The sequence below is a fragment of the Lutra lutra genome, chromosome 13, assembly GCF_902655055.1.
Source record: "Lutra lutra chromosome 13, mLutLut1.2, whole genome shotgun sequence".
NCBI classification, from domain to species: domain Eukaryota; kingdom Metazoa; phylum Chordata; class Mammalia; order Carnivora; family Mustelidae; genus Lutra; species Lutra lutra.
Window position 1 is genome coordinate 30,796,813 of NC_062290.1, and position 23,236 is coordinate 30,820,048.

Below are 23,236 nucleotides of genomic sequence, written 5' to 3' on the forward strand. Positions count from 1 at the left end.
AGAGCCACGTTCACAGACTAAAACACTGCACGGAGTTCAGGGACATGCAATTGCTCCGTCCTCTCTTCTGTGGTGTGGGGATACCACAGTTCCTGCCTCACAGGGCAGATGTAAGCATCACAAGAGATCGTGTGTGCGTAGCCCCCATCCAGAGGTAGTTATCAATACCATTAGTTGTTTTCCTGACAGTGCAATAAAACAGCTATTTCTTAGATTGTGTTTTTGGAGAATATTTGAAAGGGCCAGAGGGAGTGTTTGCCTATTTGTTTTTTTCTTTTTAAATCAGAACCCTACTGGGGAAGAGCAACAAAGAAGACTTCTCTGCCCACTGTTTTTGCGGTTAGACCTCCTTGAGTCTTCCCTCTTCAAAGAGAGCCACTCTTTGTCTCTTGAAAAGGAGTGGCCAGTGGAGACAAAAGTCAGACGACCTGATGGTGAGCTTCAGGAGGCCGTCCCACGCAGGGCCTGGTGTGTGTCCCGCTCCCTCAGTCCTGCTGGTGATCACCCCTCCAGCTCAGTGGGCTCTGCCTGTGAGGTCCCTGCTGCAGGTGCCTGCGGCTGCCTGCCGCCTCCATGCTCCTCGAGCACGAGAAGGACCATCAAGATGATAACCCTGCTTTACCCCCACGAAACCCCTCTTCCCTAGATGGCTGTATTTGCTCTACAATGTCAACCCCTGCTTTGCTTGGCTTCCCTGCCTCCTCCACTTCTTTTTTAGAAAATCATGCTCCGTCACCCTGTGAAACTCTTAAAGAAGATGGTTGAAAATACGCAGTGGCCCCAGTCAGGAACCTGGGGGCTTCCCAACATGACATGGAAATCTGGGAAGCCGGACGTGGTGACTGCGCCCTGATTTTATGACCCCAACTTTATGGCCAGTACAGAGGCAATAAAGAGCAGTAATCAATGAAACAGCAGCCCGGCTGAGTCTGCACACGGCACTCCACCTCTCCACACGGCAGCTCCCAGTCCAGGGCGCCTTCCGACCCAGCTTCCAGGTGGCTTCATAAAAAGCATAAAAAAATGCTGTGTTCCTGGGAAATGTTGTGCAAGTGAGTGGCGTGGTGATCAAGCCTCAGAAATGGGAAGGCAGATGAGAAAGGGATGGATTCTCAAAGTCAGGACCTGGTGAGCCCGAATATTAAAACATGAAAATGAAAAGAAATTGTTCGGAGTAGGTGCTAACTCCCAGTACAACTGCTCTAAAGGAATTATGGTCAAATTCTTGGTTACTCGTAGATTTCAATTTAAGAATTTGTTCCACTAAGTTTTTTGCAGGAAGGAGAAAAGGCCCATGATTTTCTCATAGAAAGTCCTTTCAGAAGAGCATTTTATAAACTAGATTTCCATCCTTGGGCTTTAGTTTTCCGATTTGTGGAAGTATATGAATCCAAAAAAAAGGGAAAAACAATAATTTAAGGTCTCAAGACGTAAGAACAGTTAGCAATTGGCTGACAGTTCTGCTTTTTGGCTTTCAGAACTGTTTATTTTAAGATGCTCTGCATATGTATTTATATCCATGTAACAGTGATAACAATGTGTAATCTCATAAGGGGTGTGATCAGTAGAGACTCAGGAAATGGGGAATCATGTTATTGGTTTCAACTCTTTTTTTAATTCCATGAATCCTCATAGTATTGACATTTACTATTAAATAAATGATGCCACTAAAAAGAGAACAACACAAGAACTATAGAGAAAGGGATCAGATTTGTGGCTAACAGAGGCAGGGGTGGAGGAGGGGTGCTGGAGGAAGGTGGTCAAAAGGCACAGACTTCCGGTTAGGAGAAGAGAGCACCAGGGATAGAACGCATACCGTGGTGACGACTGCCAACACCGCTATATGGTACATGGCAAAGCTGGTAAGAGAGGAAAGGCTGCAAGTTCTCATCACAAGAAAAAAAAAATTTTTTTTATACTTTCACTTTTTCATTGTATCTACATGAGTTGCTGGGTCCTCATCCCACAGCACAAGGAAATCAAACCACACCTTAGTCTCACACATTGAGCTGGGTCGGTTATATCTCAATAAAACTGGAAAAAGACATAAATGAATTATTCCAACTTGGACCCAAGGAACAACAGAAAAGTGAGCTAAAACTAATAGAAATGCATGCCCATATGTATATATAAGCATATTATGGAAAAGATAGCCTAAGAAGCATAACTGAAATGGGCTCCCCAAAGTATTTAATAGTAAGTAATAAAGTACAAGAGAGGTTAAGATGAAAAGACCAAAGCGTAGTCAGTCCATCTGGAAAGTGGAAATCTGCTTTGCCAGTGTTAGTCTCTGGCTGCAGGAGGTCCTCAGTCCCGTCAGAGACACTGTGGCACTCCAGTGACCACCTGTGACAGTGGAATTTGCGGTTCTTAACGAGTGACTGGGGGATGAACTGTGCAGACTCTGTTCACCTCTGACTTTTGGTTGGCCATCCTGCCTTTGTCCTCGAGCCCCTCACCTTTGGAAACAAGCATAAGATCCCATGGCCAATTGAAGTACCAGTTGTAAAACAGTGTAGTCAAGGGGACCTAGTTCAGGAGTGGTCACGGAAAGTCCTCACAAGACGTTTATCCCGGAGCAAGACAGTCCCGCTCCCACTATCATTCTGCCAAAGAGGCTTTTCTCTTTTGTTTTGGGGGTCTTCTTAAGCACTCATTTATAAACTCATTTTGTGACACGCAGAAAAGAGACCTAACCACAGGTCACCCTGCCAACCCAGAGGCCTGGGACCCACACAGCTTTTTCTCTTCACGATATTTTATTATGAAGAAAGACCATGAGTTTTGACTGTTTTTTTGTTTTTGTTTTTTTTTAAATCCAGAAGCACCACCCACGTTTTTCTTTCAGAATGGAACTGGTTCAAGATGACACAGAAGCCAGATCCAGTTGGGGTCTTGTCCCAGCTCTGGAGTTGCTATTCTGCTGTTGGTATTCTGCATAGAAAGTCCCTAAGGAAATAATCCTAAGAAACATTTGTATGAGGGCCTTCTGACTAGCTGCTGGCCACAGGGCATGCCTCTGTCCTCCTCTGGGGCACTGGTCATGACCCTCTTCTCAGCTGCAGTTGAAAGACCTGGCCTTCTTCAGGTAGAAGCCTGGGACCCCGAACTCTGTGGTACTGAAGTCTGCAGTAAGAAGACCAGTCTGGCCCAGTATAACCAGATGCAACCTGAGGAGAAGTATGGCCACAAAGCTCTCCTCACCCCTTAACTTGCTACTCCTTCCCTACTCAACAGTGTTGATCTGGGACACCATGGGCCACTATGGGACCTAAAGAAAAATCCGACCTGGCCTATCTAAAATGCAGATCCTCAGGTAAAACTACCATGTTTAGGTCTTGTTGGCTAGCCAATCCCAGCCTCCACCACGCTCTGTTTCCAGGTCACTGGTGGGAGATTCTGTTTCCTTGGTGTTTAGTCTAACAAAGGTTCATGTTCTTTTGTTGTTGTTGTTATTTTAGAGAGAGAGAAAGAAAGAGCACATAAATGAGGGGAAGGGGCAGTGGGAGAGAGAGAAGGAGGGAGAGCCTCTGATGCAGACTCCCCACCGAGCGTGAAGCCCCACGATGCAGGGCTCAATCTCAGGACCCTAAGATCATGACCTGAGCCAAAATCAAGAGTCAGATGCTTAACCAACTGACTGAGCCACCCAGGTGCCCCCAAAGGATCACACTTCTTAGGGAGATCTTCTCCCTGAAGGATGGGGTGAAGAAGAGGGACAAGGCCCATAGCAACAAGACCTTGCTCCAGTTACTTTCACTTCTTAACTAACTACTCCAAAACATTGTGGTTAACACAACAACTATTTTATTTTAAAGATTTAATTTATTTACTCAACAAACAGAGATCACAAGTAGGTAGAGAGGCAGGCGGGGGCGCGGGGGAGCAGGCTCCCCACTGAGCAGAGAGCCCGATGTGGGGCTCGATCCCAGGACCTCGAGATCATGACCTGAGCCGAAGGCAGAGGCTTTAACCCCCTGAGCCACCCAGGCGCCCCAACAACCGTTTTATTTTAATGCATGATTTTCAAGGTAAGACTTTATTGGCAGGAATTTGGGTGGAGACTCTGCCTCATGAGGCATCCACAAAGGTCACCTGACTTAATTCCAGGAGCGCCAGTTCCCACTGCATTGCTTGTCGGTGGTCTCATGGTATCACTCCATCACACCCCAGTGGCCAAAACAGTCACTCACCTGCCCAGATTCAAGGGTTGGGGACATGGAGCCCACCTCCCACAATGACATGTGCCAAAAACTACAAGAGGTCCCATCTGCCATTCCTAAGAACTATTTCTTCAGAATCCGGGTTCCTCTGGTCTTCTCAGTGACAGAAGGCCACTTACCCTCTGTCCCATCTTAGAAGGTTCCTCATGGGAGAGCCCCCCCACATCCCACCCAACTACTACTTCTGGTAGTGTCACCAGTGACTTGTACCAGGCTCTTCTTCAGAAGAGCAGTTTGACAAAACTTGTTCAAACCCCTCTAAACACATGAATGAAACACAATCTTCTTTATTCCCTAGATCGAAAACCTCAGTGATGTCCCATCACACACAGAATAAAATTACACTTCTTTTTTTTTTTTAAAGATTTTATTTATTTATTTGTCAGAGAGGAAGAGAGAGAGAGCACACAAGCAGGCATAGAGGCAGGCAGAGGTGGAAGAGAAGCAGGCTCCCTGGTGAGCAAGGAGCCCAATGCAGGACTCGATCCCAGGACTCCGGGATCATGACCTGAGCTGAAGACAGCGGCTTAACCCACTGAACCACTCAGGCGTCCCTAAAATTACACTTCTACTGCAACCTCAAACAGGTCCTGGCTGGCCTGACCCTACCTACCTCTCCAAGCCTCGGTTTCTTGTCACACTTCCCCACTTGTCCTTGTTAGCCGCCCTGGTCTTTCTTTTCTCCACCTCACCAGGTTCGTTCTCTCCTCGGGGCCTTTACACACCTTCTTGCTTCTGTGGGAATGTCTGCCCCTGTTCTTCACCTGGCCATTCCCCTGAGTCCTTCAGGTCCTTCCCACATGTCCTGGCAGGAAATGGGCTCCTTTTGGGCTCAATGTGACACTCCGCACAGCTAGGTCAGAGCCCTCCACCCCCAGAATCACTTGGAGGAAGTTTGTCAACTCATCTCACCCTTCCCGCTGTGCCTAGACTCATAGATCTGGGAGGCTGAGGGATGCCTTTCAGTGGTCCCCAGGAACAAAATGCAAACACAGTCCCAGGAAGTCTGGGCATCCAATAACACTATGAGGTATATATTCACTATAAACTATTAGTAAACCTGTCCCTCACTGAGTACCCAACCACCACATCTGTCAGTGGATCCCTACTGCCAAGAGGGCCACTTAAAACAACTTTATTCTAAAAGGGGCAATAGATCAGAGCTGACCTGAGTTCATAGCCTGCTTCTCACACTTACTCCAACTCAGCTGCCGTCATGCTCAGTTTCCTCAGCTACAAAATGTTGGTGACAATAATATTAACAATAATATGAGAATTAAGACCCACGTAAGTGCTTAGAACATTGTGTGACACCTAGACAGTGATAAATAAGTATCAAATAATTATTAATCTGATTTTCAAAGCCTTCCATGAGCCAACCCCCACTTACACTGATAAAAATCTCTCCTTCCCTGAGTTTAGCTGAACCTCTGTCCAAGCCAAACTGTCTTCTCACTGCCTGAGAAGGCCCCATGGGTGTTCCAACATCCATGTTTTTTCCCTGCTGGGAATATGCCTTCTCAGTATCTAGGCTGACTATTTTGGCCATGCTACATTTCCAGGTCCTGCCCTCTTGTCCTCCCTGAACCAGTTCAAACTCCAACTCCTCCAGACTAGAAAGAGTTCTCTCCTTCTGGCCCAGCATAGTATGTACAAATTATTGATCAGTTAATCACGCAGCAGCTGTTGGTTTCAAAGCACAAGTTTTTATTGTCATTTCAGATTTTCACATACTGTGGTTCAATCTCTTCAGCTAGACTAAATCTCCTCGAAGGCATTACGACTGGGCCTTCTTTGGATCATCACTGAAATCGCGGTGATAGCAACCTGAGATTTGCCTAGGGTTTTAGGCACATCTGGACAAATAGACTTGGTAAAATTTCAGGTCCATTAAAACCTTCAAGTCCAATCAGAAGAAATTACTTTTAAGTAACAGCTCCCTACTGATAGCTCCAAAGACCCCAACAATCTGTCTTTAAATAAGCAGCCTCCCAGAATTCATCCTCAAGGTAGAGAGGCAAAACATGTATTATATTCCCGGTCAGTTGCTTGACTGTAGGACTTATACTTTTCTGATTATAAAAATTAAACTAAAGAGGTTCATTGATTATGTGAAGCAAAGATGTAATACCACCCAACAGTCTGACCTTATGAAAAGGAATACTGACTATCCCCAAGTGAAGGATTCAGTGGAAGGATGTCCAGATGACAACTCAAAAAAGAAGTATCAATTTGCAAGGTGAATGGGGGGCCACAGCCACACATGGGATGCTCTGCTGAGGGAATATCCCTCTCCCAAAGACAAAAAAGTTTAATAACTAACAGGAGTGCTGTTGGAGTGTTCTGGGCAAATGTGGCTGATAGATCTGGGGCAACTGCCTCATCATCTAATGGGTTTATTTGGGATTTTTTTTTCTGAAATACTTTTAAAATTTTAGAATTTTAGAGTCTTCCCTTGAGCATTGCTTCATCCAACAGCTTATTCCTTTTTTTAATAACATTTATTCGAGAGAAGGAGAGAGTGGGGGAGGTGCAGGAGAGGGAGAGAGAAACTTCAGCAGACTTCACGCTCCACAAGCAGCCATCAAATGGCCCCATCCATCAGGATCTAAGCTGAAAAAAGTGTTAGACACTTAACTGACTACACCACCCAGGTGCCCCACAATAGCTTATTCCTAAAGCACCCCTGGAAGGTCTTCAGAGATTTGCTTTTACGGTTTTGCTTTCTCAAAATTAATTTTCTATGGTCAGCATCCTACTATGTGGCCATGATCCCAAGGCAGGAGCCCTAGTGTGTAGACACCCTACACACTAGAATTCATCAAACCTTTTTGAATGCCAATTGATGTCCATGGGTTTGGAGTTTTATTTTAAGTGTGATGGAAAACACTGGAGAGTGTTAAGTGGGGTTTGTTAAGTTTGATTTATGGTTTTTAAATTTCTCTCCATTTAGAGAGCTATGGATAATGGATTTGAGAAAGGGGGCAGGAGATCAGCAAGAGCAATAATCAGGTCACAGATGAGGGTGGCTTAAACAAGGGTGGCAGAAACAGGGGGAAGGAATCAGATATGAGTCACATTTCTACAGCAAGGCCGGGAGGAATGCTGTTGGATTGGACCAGGAGTGCAAGAGCAAGTGAGAAACCAATATTTCTCATCAAAGCAGCTGGGTGGATAGCTAAACCATTAACTGAGCTGGGAAAGGCCAAGGAAGGAAGAGGGATAGAGACTTTCCAGAAGCAGAAAAGGGGAGTAAAGAGGTCACTGAGCTCCACCTCCCACCCTAAGGAGCTGGAGTGTAAGAGAACAAGTTCCCTCCACCACAGCCAATGGGATGCTCTGCGATCAGAAGCCAGCCAGCCTCTACAAGCCCTGGACCCCATGATGAGGTCTGGGGGAACTGGGGATGTGGGGGATCAGCTCATGCCAGGCCACAAGCCCCTGGAGCATAGGAGAGGATGGGAAAGAGGAGGCCGGGATCCATGGGGGCTTTAAGGATGACTGAGGTGCCCAAGGTAAACAGGAATACAAGGCCCTTCATGGGTCTGGAAGGAAACACTAATTGTTTTCTTCTGAGGAGTTCTGCTTCAGGGAAGGATTTTTTTCCCAAGGCTGCACAGGAACAGTGGGCATAATGGGTGTGATGGGTAAGGGTCACCCTTGAGGCCTCAACCCTGGAAGGAAAGCAGAACTCCCCACTCCCTGCCACATTTGCTATTTTCCCTGAGAAGACCCATCCATCCCTTCAGATGAGGAAAACTCAGGCCTTGAAGTGTCTGAGGGCTATGCTCTGGGTGGAAGGCAGAAGAGCAAGCACATTGCAATGACCATCAGCTTCCATTGCAGCTGGTTTTCTCTGGAAACATCCGGAAGCCAACCCATTGTGCTTCAGTGAGGATTGATTTCAGTCATAAGACACTCATTTCTTATCCGTACCAGGGATTCATGTTCCTTCAATTAATGTGATGTTGGCCATATTTCTTATGGAATAATACACTTGGCTTCATTTTGCTAAGGAAACTTTCATGCCCTCCCTGGCCTGGTTATATCACAAAATGTCCTCTTATTGACTGCCCATTCATTCATTCATTCATTCATTCAACAAGTGCTTAATGAGCACCTACTCTGTGTCAGGCCCTGTCCAGAGCACTGGGGCTACTGAAATGAACAAAATGGGAAGAAAAAAAAAAAAACAGACTGAAATCTCAGCCCTGGAGTTTACATTCTAATCAGGGAAGATAAAACACTACAACATGAAACAACAGAAGAAAAGAAAACAGCAAGAGAAGTAACCTGTAGGCAGGGGACAAGTGCTCAGGGGAAAAGCAATGCAGTGTGGTGTCAGGAGTTGGTGTGGGGTGCAAGGTGCCTGGGGAAGCTTCTGTGAGAAGGAGTGCTCCAAGCAAAGCCAGAGGACATGCCCCATCCTGCCCAAACCACTTCTGAGGAGCACTTCAGTTTCTTTCCCAGTTCTGACCGAAGGAATGTAGAAGTGTCAGCCATCCAACATCTCAAACCTTCTGAACCAGGTCCTGGCTGGAACAGTAAATGCAGGGCCCTCTTTTCCATATTATCATCTACCACCTCTTCTCTCCCTGCTCCAGATCATGCTTCTTTCACCTGCCCCCCTTTCTACCAGCCAACCCCTCCTCCACTTGTCCACATTGCTCTTGTCCCCTGAGTCCACTGGAACTGATGTATGAATGCAGGGTCCATGCAAGGACAGAGAGAGAGAGGAAATCCTTCCTCCTTGAGACTTAAATGTGCACTGAGTTATCTCCTTCTAGAGCAACACCCTTCTGACTGCTGGACATTCCTGCAGAAACTTCCTTCTGTTACTAACAAATATCTCCCATGTTTGTCCAGGGTCCCTCCTCAGCCTCTCTTGTTGCTCCTTATGACTCTTTGCCTCTCCCTTCTCTGTCTTCATCTCTCAGACAACTGCTCATTGTTGGGCACGGGGAGACAGCTGATGATGAATCCTGACTTCACCTAATCCCTGAACCTCTTCCTGACCTGGTGGTCAAGCCTCTTCAACCTCCTTCTGTTACACCCAGCTGGAAAGCCAGAATGATGAGCAACACTTCCCTGCAGACCAGAAATAACATCAGCTTCAAGCAGAACCCTCTTGGACTAATATATTTTACCAAAAAGATAGACCTTCTGTTGCCAAAAAGAGCATCTTGTGTCAATAATGGACATGAAGGGGCTTCCCCATGCAAAGCTGGACTAAATCTTTAGGGAGAAGAAAAATTGCCAGAGAGAAATGAGAACATGTCAGAGGCAGCAAGAACAAACCTTAGGGGGCCAAGCTGAAATAGAGAGAGTGTGCAAAAGAGAAAAGAGGGAGAAACAAGGTAGTAATTGGAGACAAAAGCAGGAAAGATGAGAGACTCTGAATAAACATGAAAAAATGGAAGCTAATCAGAGAAGAAAGCTGAAGAAAAAGCTAAAGTTGGGTTATAAATACATCATGGTTCTTTTCCTTTAGCCATTGTGATGCAGTACAAAAAAGGCTCCTACGAGCCACCACTAGAAAATCGTTCACAGAGGAGAGCTTCCTTGTTGGGTTCATTTATGTAGCTGATCAGTTTCCATCCCAAAGAAATATGTCTAGGTAAACAATGAAAGGTGTAAAGTGGTGGGTGTATCAGGCTACCAGTCACATTCTTCAGGATATATATATAAACACACAATCTCTCTCTCTCTCTCACATACACACACATACACTCACATTTGTGTGGAAGGAGGTCATCTCTGATAAGAGAGAAAAGCGGATAAGAGAGTACAATGCCACAAATGGATCAATCCCAGCTTCCTTCCTTTGGTCCTCTTGGGGACACATCTTGGCTTATAGATGTATAAGAGAAAATAGAATGGAAGATGGCAGAGGAGAAGCAGACTGAGATGAAATCAGGTCACAGGAGTTCAGCTAGATAGTTACCAAACCATTCTGAACACCTACAAACCCAGCAGGAGATCGAAGAAAAGAAGAGCAGCAATTCTAGAAACAGAAAATCGATCACTTTCTGAAAGGTAAGACATGCAGAGAAGTGAATCCAAAACCATGGGAAGATAGACCACCGCAGGGAAGGACTGGCTCCTGGCAAGCAGCGGAGCAGCAGAGCACAAAATTGAAACTTTTAGAAGCCTGCTCCACTCACAGACATAGCTCCAGAGGTTAAGCAGGGGTGGAGCCCTCACAGGAACAATGTGGTCTCAGGTCCCATGGGGTCACAGAAGAATCAGGGGTGTCTGAGTGTAGCAGAGCTCACAGGTATCAGAGCAAGGAAGCCGGCTACAGAAAAGGAGCTGAGGAGTGAGCTCTCAGCTTGGGGTTAACTTAAACCATGATTTGCAGCAGAGTTGGACCACGGCTCTTTGAGCAGGGGGCCCCACAAGCGGCAGATATGGGGAGACCCACCTTCCTCTGCCCAGGAGCAGAGTGGCAGGAATCTGCTGGGTTTGGAGACGCCAAATGGGGCTGTGTGCCAGAGACAGAAACGCTCAGTCACAGGCCAGGTGAGCTCAGAACACGGCTGGAGACCAGGGAGAGTGGAGTGCTTTCTCTGAGAGGGCACTGAGAAGTGGGGCATGAGCTCTGGGCTCCTCCGGGCTGGCTGGAGATTGGGAGGCCACCATTTTCATTCCCGTCCTCCAGAGCTCTACGGAAAGTAGAAAGCATTCAGAGAACAAAAGCTCCCGAGAGTGAACCTGAGCAGATCTCTTAGCCCAGCCCCTGGCAAGGGCCGTGCAATTCCCTCTCGGGCAAAGACATTTGAGAATTACTACAACAGGCCTCTCCCCCAGAAGATCAGCAAGAATATCCAGCCAAGACAAAGCTCACTGATCAAGGAGAACAGCGGAATTCCAGAGGAAGGGAAAGCAAAACATGGAATTCATGGCTTTCTCCCCATGATTCTTTAGTCTTGCAAAGTTAGTTTTTTTTTTTAATTTTATTTTTTTCTTATTTTAATTTTTTTAACTTTTCCTCTTCTAACATTTTTTAACTAGTTTGTCTTAACAATACCTTTCTAAAAAAAACTTTTTAAACCTTCATTATTATATTTTAGCCTTCATTGTATCTAGCTTTATTTTTTGTAAACATATAGGGTTTTTTCTTCTAAAAAATTTTGGGATACAATTTTTTCTAATAGATCAAAATATACCCTAAATCAAGCAAAAGGCTTTGTTCTAGTCTCCAGCCTGAGCAAATTCTCTCCACTTTCTTTTTCTTTCTTTTTCCAACCGACTTATTGAATCAATTTCTTTTTTAGAATTTTTTTTATTTTCATCTTTACAGTCATATTCCATCTCCTCATCTTGTTTACCCTTATTTTGGTATATATATATATACATATATATATATGTATATGTATATACATATACATATATATATATGTATATATATATATGTTTTTCTTTCTTTAAAATTTTGGGAGGTAGTTTCTTCTAAGAGACAAAAATACAACCAAAATCAAGTGGGTGGGTCTGTTCTATTCACCAGTCATACACACACACACACACACACACACACACACATATAAAATAAAATATATATTATATAAATATAAATATATATAAATATAATATATATTATATAAATATATATATATTTTTTAATTTTTTTAAATTTCTTTTTACCCTTTTCTTCTTCCCCCAATTTGGGGTCTCTTCTGATTTGGTTAATGTACATTTCTCTGGGGTCTTTGCCACCTTTTTAGTATCTTATTCTCTCATTCATACATTCTTATCTGGATAAAATGACAAGGCAGAAAAACTCACCATAAAAAAAAAAGAACAAGAGGCAGTACCAAAGGCTAGGGACCTAACCAATACAGATATCGGTAATATGTCAGATCTAGAGATCAGAATGATGATTCTCAAGGTGCTAGCTGGGCTCAAAAAAGGCATGGAAGATATTAGAGAAACCCTATCTGGAGAAATAAGAAGCCCTTTCTGGAGAAATAAAAGAACTAAAATCTAACCAAGGTGAAATTTAAAAAAAAAAAACTATTAATGAGGTGCAATAAAAAATGGAGGCTCTTACTGCTAGGATAATTGAGGTTGAAGAGAGAAATAGTGATATAGAAGACCAAATGATGGAGAATAAAGAAGCTGAGCAAAAAAGAGACAAACAACTACTGGATCACAAGGGGAGAATTCAAGAGATAAGTGACACCATAAGATGACACAACATTAGAATAATTCGGATTCCAGAAGAAGAAGAAAGAGAGAGGGGAGCAGGAGGTATATTAGAGTGAATTATTGTAGAGAATTTCCCTAATATGGCAAAGGGGACAAGCATCAAAATCCAGGAGGCACAGAGAATCCCCCTCAAAATCAATAAAAATAGGTCCACATTGTCATCTAATAGTAAAGTGTACAAGTCTTAGTGACAAAGAGAAAATACTGAAAGGAGCTTGGGACAAGAAGTCTGTAACATACAATGGTAAAAATATTAGACTGGCAGCAGACTTATCCACAGAGACCTGGCAGGCCAGAAAGAACTGGCATGATATATTCAGAGCACTAAATGAGAAAAACTATATCCAGCTAGGCTATCATTGAAAATAGAAGGAGAGATTTTAAAAACTTCCAGGACAAACAAAAATTACCAAATACCAAACCAGCCCTACAGGAAATATTGAAAGGGTCCTCTAAACAAAGAGACAGCCTAAAAGTAACAGACTGGAAAAAGAACAGAGACAATATACAGTAACAGTCACCTTATAGGCAATACAATGGCACTAAATTCATATCTTTCAATAGTTACCCTGAATATAAATGGACTAAATGCCCCAATCAAAATACACAGGGTATCAGAATGGATAAAAAAAACAAGAACCACCAAAATGCTGTCTACAAGAAACATTTTAGACCCAAAGACATCTCCAGATTTAAAGTGAGGGGGTGGAAAACAATTTACCATGTTACTGGACATCAAAAGAAAGCTGGGATGACAATACTTATATCAGATAAATTAGATTTTAAGCCAAAGACTATAATAAGAGATGAGGAAGGACAATATATCATACTTAAAGGGTCTGTCCAACAAGAAGATCTAACAATTTTAAATATCTATGACCCTAACATGGGAGCAGCCAACTATATAAACCAATTAATAACAAAATCAAAGAACACATCAACAATAATACAATAATATTAGGGGACTTTAACACCCCCCTCACTGAAATGGACAGATCATCTAAGCAAAAGATCAACAAGGAAATAAAGGCCTTAAATGACACAGATGGACCAGATGGCCATCACAGATATATTCTGAACATCCCATCCCAAAGCAACATAATACACATTCTTCTCTAGTGCACATGGAACATTCTCCAGAATAGGTCACATTGTGGGTCACAGCTCAGGTCTTAACCAGTACTAAAAAATTGGGATCATTCCCTGCATATTTTCAGATCACGATGCTTTGAAGCTAGAACTCAGTCACAAGAGGAAAGTTGGAAAGAACCCAAATACATGGAGGCTAAAGAGTAACCTACTAAAGAATGAATGGGTCAACCAGGAAATTAAAGAATTGAAAAAATTCATGGAAATAAATGATAATGGAAACACAACTGTTCAAAATCTGTGGGACACAGAAAAGGTAGTCCTGAGAGGAAAATATGTAGCAATACAAGCCTTTCCCAAGAAAGAAGAAAGGTCTCAAATACACAACCTAACCTACCCCTAAAGGAGCTGGAGAAAGAAGAGCAAAGAAAGCCTAAACCCAGCAGGAGAAGAGAAATCATAAAGATCAGAGCAGAAATCAATGAAATAGAAACCAAAAAACAAACAAACAAACAAACAAACAACAAAAAAAAGAAAACAAACAAACAAAAAAAACAGTAGAACAAATCAATGAAACTAGGAGCTTGTTCTTTGAAAGAATTAATAAGATTGATAAACCCCTGGCCAGACTTATCAAAAAGAAAAGAGAAAGGACCCAGGTTAATAAAATCATGAATGAAAGAGGAGAGATCACAACCAACACCAAAGAAATGCAAACAATTATAAGGACATATTATGAGCAACTATATGCCAGCAAATTTGACAATCTGGAAGAAATGGATGCATTCCTAAAAATGTATAAATGATCAAAACTGAACCAGGAAGAAACAGAAAACCTGAACAGACCCATAACCAGTAAGGAGATTGAAGCAGTCATCAAAAATCTCCCATAAAACAAGAGCCCAGGGCCAGATGGCTTCCCAGGGGAATTCTACCAAACATTTAAAGAAGAATTAATATCTATTCTTCTGAAACTGTTCCAAAAAATAGAAATGGAAGGAAAACTTCCAAACTCGTTTTATGAGGCCAGCATCACCTTGATCTCAAAACCAGACAAGGATCCCATCAAAAAAGAGAACTACAGACCAATATCCTTGATGAACACAGATGCAAGAATTCTCACCAAAATACTAGCCAATAGGATCCAATAGTACATTAAAAGGATTATTCACCACGACCAAGTGAGATTTATTCCAGGGCTTCAAAGTTGGTTCAACATCCACAAATCAATCAATGTGATACAATACATTAAAAAAAAGAAAGAACAAGAACCATATGATACTCTCAATAGATTCTGAAAAAGCATTTGACAAAGTACAGCATCGTTTCTTGATCAAAACTCTTCAAAGTGTAGGGATACAGGGTACATACCTCAATATCATCAAAGGCATCTATAAAAAACCCACCACAAATATCATTCTCAATGGAGAAAAACAGAGCTTTTCCACTAAGGTCAGGAACACGGCAGGGATGTCCATTATCACCACTGCTATTCAACATAGTACCAGAAGTCCTAGCTTTGGCAATCAGACAACAAAAAGAAATAAAAGGCATTTGAATCAGCAAAGAAGAAATCAATCTATCAGTCTTTGAAGATGATATGATACTTTATGTGGAAAACCCAAAAGACTCCACTTCAAATCTGCCAGAACTTGTACAGGAATTCAGTAAAGAGTCAGGATATAAAATCAATGCCCAGAAATCCATTGCATTTCTATACACAAGACAGAAGAAAGAGAAATTAAGGAGTTGATTGCATTTACAATTGCACCCAAAACCATAAGATACCTAGGAATAAACCTAACCAAAGAGGCAAAGAATCTATACTCAGAAAACTATAAAGTACTCATGAAAGAAATTGAGGAAGACACAAAGAAATGGAAAAATGTTCTATGCTCATGGATTGGAAGAATAAATATTGTGAAAATGTCTATGCTACCTAAAGCAATCTACACATTTAATGCAATCCCTATCAAAATACCATCCATTTTTTTTCAAAGAAATGGAACAAATAATCCTAAATTTTATATGGAAACAAAAAGACCTCGAATAGCCAGAGGAATGTTGAAAAAGAAAGCTGAAGTTGGTGGCATCACATCTCCAGACTTCAAGCTCTATTACAAAGCTGTCATCATCAAGACAGTATGGTGCTGGCACAAAAACAGACATATAGATCAATGGAACAGAATAGAGAGCCCAGAAATAGACCCTCAACTCTATGGTAAACAGACAAACAGGAAAGAATGTCCAATGGAAAAAAGACAGTCTCTTCAACAAATGGTGTTGGGAAAATTGGACAGCCACATGCAGAAAAATGAAACTGGACCATTTCCTTACACCACACAGAAAAATAGACTCAAAATGGATGAAAGACCTCCATGTGAGAAATGAATCTATCAAAATCCTTGAGGAGAATACAGGCAGCTAATTCTTCAACCTCAGCCACAACAACTTCTTCCCAGAAACATCGCCAAAGCTAGGGGAAGCAAGGGCAAAAATGAACTATTGGGACTTTGTTAAGATCAAAAGCTTTTGCACAGCAAAGGAAACAGTCAACAAAACCAAAAGACAACTGACAGAATGGGAGAAGATATTTGCAAATGACATATCAGATAAAGGGCTAGTATCCAAAATCTATAAAGAACTTATCAAACTCAACACCCAAAGAACAAATAATCCAACCAAGAAATGGGCAGAGGACATGAATAGACATTTCTGCAAAGACATCTGGATGGCCAACAGACAGGAAAAGTGCTCCACATCACTCGGCCTCAGGGAAATACAAATCAAAACCACAATGAGATATCACCTCACACCAGTTAGAATGGCTAAAATTAACAAGTCAGGAAATGACAGATGCTGGCGAGGATGTGGAGAAAGAGGAACCCTCCTAAACTATTGGTGGGAATGCAAGCTGGTGCAGCCACTCTGGAAAACAGCATGGAGGTTCTTCAAAAAGTTGAAAATAGAGCTACCCTATGACCCAGCAATCGTACTACTGGGTATTTACCCTAAAGATATAAATGTAGTGATCTGAAGGGGCATGTGCACCCAAATGTTTATAGCAGCAATGTCCACAATAGCCAAACTATGGAAAGAACCTAGATGTCCATCAACATAAGAATGGTTAAAGAAGATATGGTATATTTACATATACAATGGTATACTATGCAGCCATCAAAAGAAATGAAATCTTGCCATTTGCAAGATGTGGATGGAACTAGAGGGTATTATGCTGAGCGAAATAAGTCAATCAGAGAAAGACACTTATGATCTCCCTGATATGAGGAATTTGAGAGGCAAAGTGGGAGGTTTTAGGGGTATGGAAGGAAAAAATGAAAGATGGGATCGGGAGGAAGACAAACCATAAGAGACTAAGAGTCTCACAAAACAAACTGAGGGTTGCCGGGGGGAGAGGGATATGGAGAGGGTGGTTCGGTTATGGACATTGGGGAGGATATATGCTATGGTGAGTGCTGTGAAGTGTATAAGCCTGACAATTCACAGACTTGTACCCTGGGGCAAATAATACATTATATGTTAATAAAAAATAAATAAATAAAAGACCCAAAGGAAAAAAGAAAGAATCATGATCAACTCCAAACTTCCCTGTCCCTTTAAAAATGTTAACAACCAAAATAATAACAATAACAACAATGATAATAATTTAAAAAAAATTAAAATGTTAACACACATACACACACACGAAAAAAATAGAATGATCAGCTCAAATGTGAATTTACTCAGGGTTTGGGCATGTTACATGGAATAAGAAATCATTCACTGTCTACAAAAAGGATCTGTAGAACAGAGTACCACTGTGCCTCTTTTTTTCCAAGTATCTAATTGTGGTTTCTTCATGTCTCAGACATCATAAAAGTTAAAAGCCCTCAGTCCTGCATTTCTAGAACCATTTGAGTGAATGGTGATCTAAACAGCAGGGAATCCTTGTTCCCCCTACATCTCTAGTTCTTGCTAGAGGCCCCAAGTCTATTTCTCAAAATCAGCATTTTCTTTTCATTCTCCACTAACTATGGCTTTGCATGTTTAACCATGAACGAAAAATTTTAAAATAGTACAACTCTCTCCTTAAGAGATCCATTCAAGTTTAGGGAGGAAACAAGTAAGACGTTTGCCTCTGCACTAACCTGAAGTAGCCTTTTATTTATCCAGACAGTAGACAAACCAAGGACACAAAAGTCAGGTGATACATTGAGTCACAACAAGCTTTTATCTTTTTTTTTTTTAAAGATTTTATTTATTTATTTGACAGAGAGAGATCACAAGTAGATGGAGAGGAAGGCAGAGAGAGAGAGAGAGGGGGAAGCAGGCTTCCTGCCGAGCAGAGAGCCTGATGTGGGACTCGATCCCAGGACCCTGAGATCATGACCTGAGCCGAAGGCAGCGGCTTAACCCACTGAGCCACCCAGGCGCCCCCACAACAAGCTTTTAAATGAGGAAAATCACTAAATGTGAAATTCAGTGTCAACACACAATGCAAAAACAGAACTTTAAATACATGGTGTGAGAAAGTGCACAGAAAACGGTTTTGGGTTCCTTCTCCCCCTCCCCCGCCATCACTATTTTTGGTAAGCAGTGATTCACACCATTTTCTGGAAGGTTTTTATTTGGCTGTGGTGTTGGACAGATGGCCCCAGGATGTTCCACCGAGGGTGCCCCTGGGAGCACAGGATCCCCATTGAGATGCCCCCATGGTCCCTCAGTGGGGTGCTCCCTCAGTGGGGTGCCCCAAACAAGATTCATGGGAATCTTCCTCTGAAGGGACTTGGCCACTTTTTGCCCTTGAACATTCCTTGTCTTCAAGCACATGTGCAAGACACCAGTGTTGCCTGAGCTGCGCGATAATGATTTATCCCAAATCCCAGGCAAGGTGAGCTGCGCAGCCAATGGGAACCACAGACGTAAAATGATCCTTTAGAATCACTGAAACTGGAAATGCCAGCCCCTGGGGGTTCAGAAAGGAAAAGCAATTGGTATAAGAATGTTTCCCCGCATCAGACACAGGTTCTCAGATGATAGTGTCAGCAATTACAGATGGACCAATGCCCTGGTCCCTTGCTACTGGACCCCTGGTGCCCTGCTGAACTTAAGCCACCTCCCGAGACTCTCCTGGACCATTGTGTCCCTTCTCTAAGCAGTCTGCTTGCCTTCAGCATTTCTGCACTCTTATAAGCCCCCCAATGCCTTACAGGGCAGCATCATCCAGTTCCTCCCCAATATGGACCCTTTCCATAAATCCTTGCTTTCCCCTTAGCCTCTAGTCATCCCTCCCAGATTCACCTCTATATCTCTCTCAAACTACACACTTGTGGGCTAAGACCTAAATGACCAAAAGCAAGTCAATCAAGTGGAGAGCTAGCAAGCACATTCCAGGCAGTGGGGAAAGGATGTGCAAAGTCCCTGAGGCCAGAGTTTGGGCAAGACAGAAAACTACAAGAGGCCAGTGTTGCTGGAAGATAATATAGGAAGGGGGCACAGCAGTCTAATGCCGGGCAGAAATCAGAGCCAGAGACCAGCCTGTGATTGTCACAGAGAAGAGTTTGCCTCTTTAGTTATTCAAAGGCTTGCAGCCTCATGCTGAAATGGCCTCATTTATGTTGGAAGATCTCAATGGCTGTTACATGGAGAAAAGATCAGGACAGGGTTAGAATGAAATGATGGAAATGAGAGCTTCTGGAACAGTCTGGAGTGAAGTGATGGAAGCTTGCATAGCACTGGTGACTATGAAGGCAAAGAGAAGTGAACAGACTCAAGACATTTATGGGAGGCAGATAGGAAAAGATTTGCTGGTGGAACAGATGCGTGAAGGGCAAGATGGACCAAGGAGAGTGGAGGAAACCAAGACTGACCCCCAGGTTTCTGCCTTGAGCAAAGGGAGAGGGTAGCAACCTCCACTGAGATTGTGGAAACTTGTCTGGAAAGACAAGCTTCAGAAAAGAACTCATGAGTTCGGTTCTGGAATTGGGAAGTTTGAGCTGCTCACAAGACATCCAAATGGAGACACCTAGAAGGCAGTTGGCTGTGTGATAGTAGAGCGGGAACTCTGGGGAAGGCCTGGGCTAGAGATAGGTCTCCAGGAGCCGTCAGGGTGCAGATGGTCTTTCAGTTCATGGCAATGAGCATGAGAAGCTGGCATGCCCAGACCCTTGGACCTCAACTGGATCCCTGACCTGCAACAGAGCCCCCAGCTTTCCTGGCCAGGTGCCCTTAGGCTCCCCCAAATCCCCCTCTCTCTTACCAAACTCTGACAAATTGTACAAGCTATCTTTCCCAACATGCTCTCAGCTTCTTAAGGGGATGTGAAAAAAAGATTGATTTTGAAATCCAAAGTACAAGAAAAGCCTGGTGATAATGGGAAGGGTCCGATCTTACAAACCCAAAATGGTTCCCAGTTGCTGGCAAGATTTCCAGGCCCTTCTGCCCACACAGGAGCTGCTAGGGCAGCTAATCAGCAGAGGGCCAGCCCCGCTAGGGAAAAATCTGATCATCTATCTAACAGCATCTGATAGCAACACCCGAACTTCCTGCCCCTCCTCTGAAAAATCTCTCCACACCCCCTAGCCCTCCGAGGAGACTCTGCATTGCAATCACGAGCTGAAGCTAGGAAGGGGCCTTGGCTTAAAGGATGTGCTGAAAGCCAGCAGAGAGAGATTGATGTGGAGCGCTCGGCTGCCCGAGGCATGTGTTCGCCATCTGTCAGGCGGAGGGAGCCCTGCCAGCCCTACATGGTTATTCAGTATTAAAAGAATATTCGTGAGTTTGACTGACACCCTGGGTAGCCTCAGCCAAGACAGTTGGGCTCTGGGGTCCAGATGGGATGGAGGGGCCTCCATTCTCCTGAGGGAGATGCCTCCGCAGGGCTGGGCCACCCAGGGCAAGCAGGCGGGCTCTCCAAGGCCTGGGAGGAGAGTGTGGCTTGGCCCCGCGCTGGGCAGGCCTAGGCCTGAGCGGGGACTTTCATGTGTGGCTGGGCTTCAAAGACAAGGGTGGAACTGAAAGAAAATGTTCTTCACACATTACTCCACTCCATATGATCCTCCAGGGAACGGCCATGCCAGGCTTACAGGGGGCCTCCCGCAATGGAATAATCAGTGTTAGGCTTTCTCTGAATACTTGGACAAATAGGTAAGTCTTTTGTGATAATTTCGGTCCAAGAATTGTCAAAGCCCCTCTGAGGGCTAACCCTGCTGGCTCCAGGGCATATCCCCGTTGCCCTCCTGACAGAGACCCTCTGCCAAGAAGGATTAAGTATTCCCTCCCCACAGAAAATAGGAATGGCCAAGAGACCTGCTCTGGTCAATGAAACACAGGCAGAGTGAAATGTGCCGTCTCCGGGCAGAAGCATCCGAAACCAACAGGTGGTTGGCTGTGTCTCTTTTCCCTCTGTCACACCAGCAAGTTCCAGACAGAGGTGTTCTTCAACCCTGGATCCCAAAGCATAACTAACATGGAGCAGAGCGATGACCAACCATAACAGTGAGATGACGTGAGTGAGAAGTAAGCCCTTCTTTTTAAACCACTGAGAGTCAGGTTATCCTGACTGCTGTGCTGGCTGTCCACCCCACAATGCCACCACGCCCTTCACACACCCTGTGAGGTATCAGAATTTTCTGTTGGTTCACAGCAACAAAATTGAGAGGGCACACTGGAAGAGGAGATTTCATTAAAGCCTGTCGCTCATTAGGTGTTCACGACTAAAAACAGCGCTGGTCCTGGAGCCACAAGAAGGTTGCTCCAGAGGCATTGGGTTTGTGACTGAAATAAATGAAGACTCGATCAAAAGAAAAACAGCCTCAAACCACCCATACCACAGCATGAAGATGTAAGAGGTGGTGACTTGGGGCAAGGAGAGTGGGTGGGCAAAAGGTACGGGGGAGTTCTTGAAGCTTCTCCCTGCTCTATACACGTGTGGGCTCCTTTTTCTCATCAGACTGTAACTCTAACACTTTCATCTTGCGGTCTGATCTAATCTCTCTGGAGGTGGATTGGTAAAAGCCAGGCTTTAGCAATAGTGCCTACTTTGGTTCCTGAAGAAGAAAGAATTCCACTCCTTTGAATCAATTCCAAGTCTATCCGGGAGTCTTTCAAGTGTAAGAACTACCTGCACCCCTCAGGGCCCTCGCTGAGAACACTGAGAAACACCCACAGCCAGGAGGGTTCCCAATCGGTGAGCAGGCCATTTTCAGGTCCGCGGCTAACAGCCGCCATCTTTCTCCAGAGCTGTTCCCCTGAGACGCTCCAGTTGGCTCTGAGAACTGAACTTCACATTTTCCGCTGTGTTGTCAGTTACCAAAAGAGTAGGCTTACCCCCTTCAAAGAGAGGCTCTGGAAAACCTGCATCTGATTTAGTGTTCAGCTAACAACTCGGCACTCCCAACAGGTTGAAGTCATATGAACTGGGGGCGCACGCGCTGTTTACACGAACACACATGGCTGCGCGTGTCAAGTGGCAACACTCTTGCCGCCACAAGGAGGGGGGGTCTTCCCGTGCACTTCAGACGCCAGCCCAGGATGCCTGGGATGTCTCCCGCCCCACCCTGAGTGACAGCATTCCGTGACTAAGGATGGCCTGCATGAGCGGCAAGTGGCTTTGGAGTAAGGAAATATTTGCCTCACCACAAAACTATCATCAGGCAGTACAATTTTTTAAATTTTCACTTTTTCCTTCTTCCTTCCCTCCCTCCCTCTCTTCTTTCCTTCCTTTCCCAACCTTCCCAGTATCAACCTGCGAGGTTATGGTGTGCCCCCTCATCCTTATCCTGGACACGCACCCTCCCGCCTCAGCTTGAAACTGCTAGACCCCATGGTTCTGGTATTTCTACCCACAAATAAGCCGCAATTTCTTAGCAGGAAAAAAAAAAAAAAACAACTTGTGTTAGAATCTAATGCTCTAAAAGTAAATAATAGCAGTATAAAAAGGAGCATAAAGAGAAGTATGTTCTACCAACACACCTTGAAAGGACTTAGAAGGAAGCACAAACAAAGGAAGAAGTAGAGAAGGACGTGACTTCCGGCATACTTAAAGCATGCGCAGAACCAGCCTGCGGACAGGTCTTAAAAAGTTGTCCCCTCTGTTCCAGCCTGCTCTATCTCACATTAGATGCCGCTGCTGGCGCCTCCTTTGTAGGTTGTTTTTTTTTTTTTGCAACGGGTCTTGGCCTTAATTCTTCCCTTCTGGACATCCCACACGCACCCTTGGCAGCTAAAGCAATGAGACTTCGTGGGTTTCAAGCAAGAAGCCATGGTTTCTCCCCTTATACTCCTACCCTCCCTCAGGACCCTCCATTGCTTCCCTAAGGGACAGAACCATGAGTGGGGTCTGGCAGAAGGCGCCCTATGATGGGACCTGGTTCGAGGCATCACTTGGTTTAAGTATAAGCTGTGGGTTGTGTCTTGAGGCAATGCCAGGGAAACCTTCCCTTAAAATTGCCTAGACCCGCTCGTCTGACATTTCGTCATGGGGAACGGTCATCCCTTTGGGGCTTCTGGATTTTACTATGCACTTAGTTCCTCAAATAGGAAAACTTGTTAAACGTCAAATCAAACACCCCCCCCCCCATACACACACACACACACACACACACACACACACACACACAGCCTTCAGGCAGTGAGTAGTCAAGCCTAATGGTTAGGGCAGAGGGTCTTGGAAACAGAAGGTCTTTTTGTGTGACCTTGGGCAAGCTACTTAGATT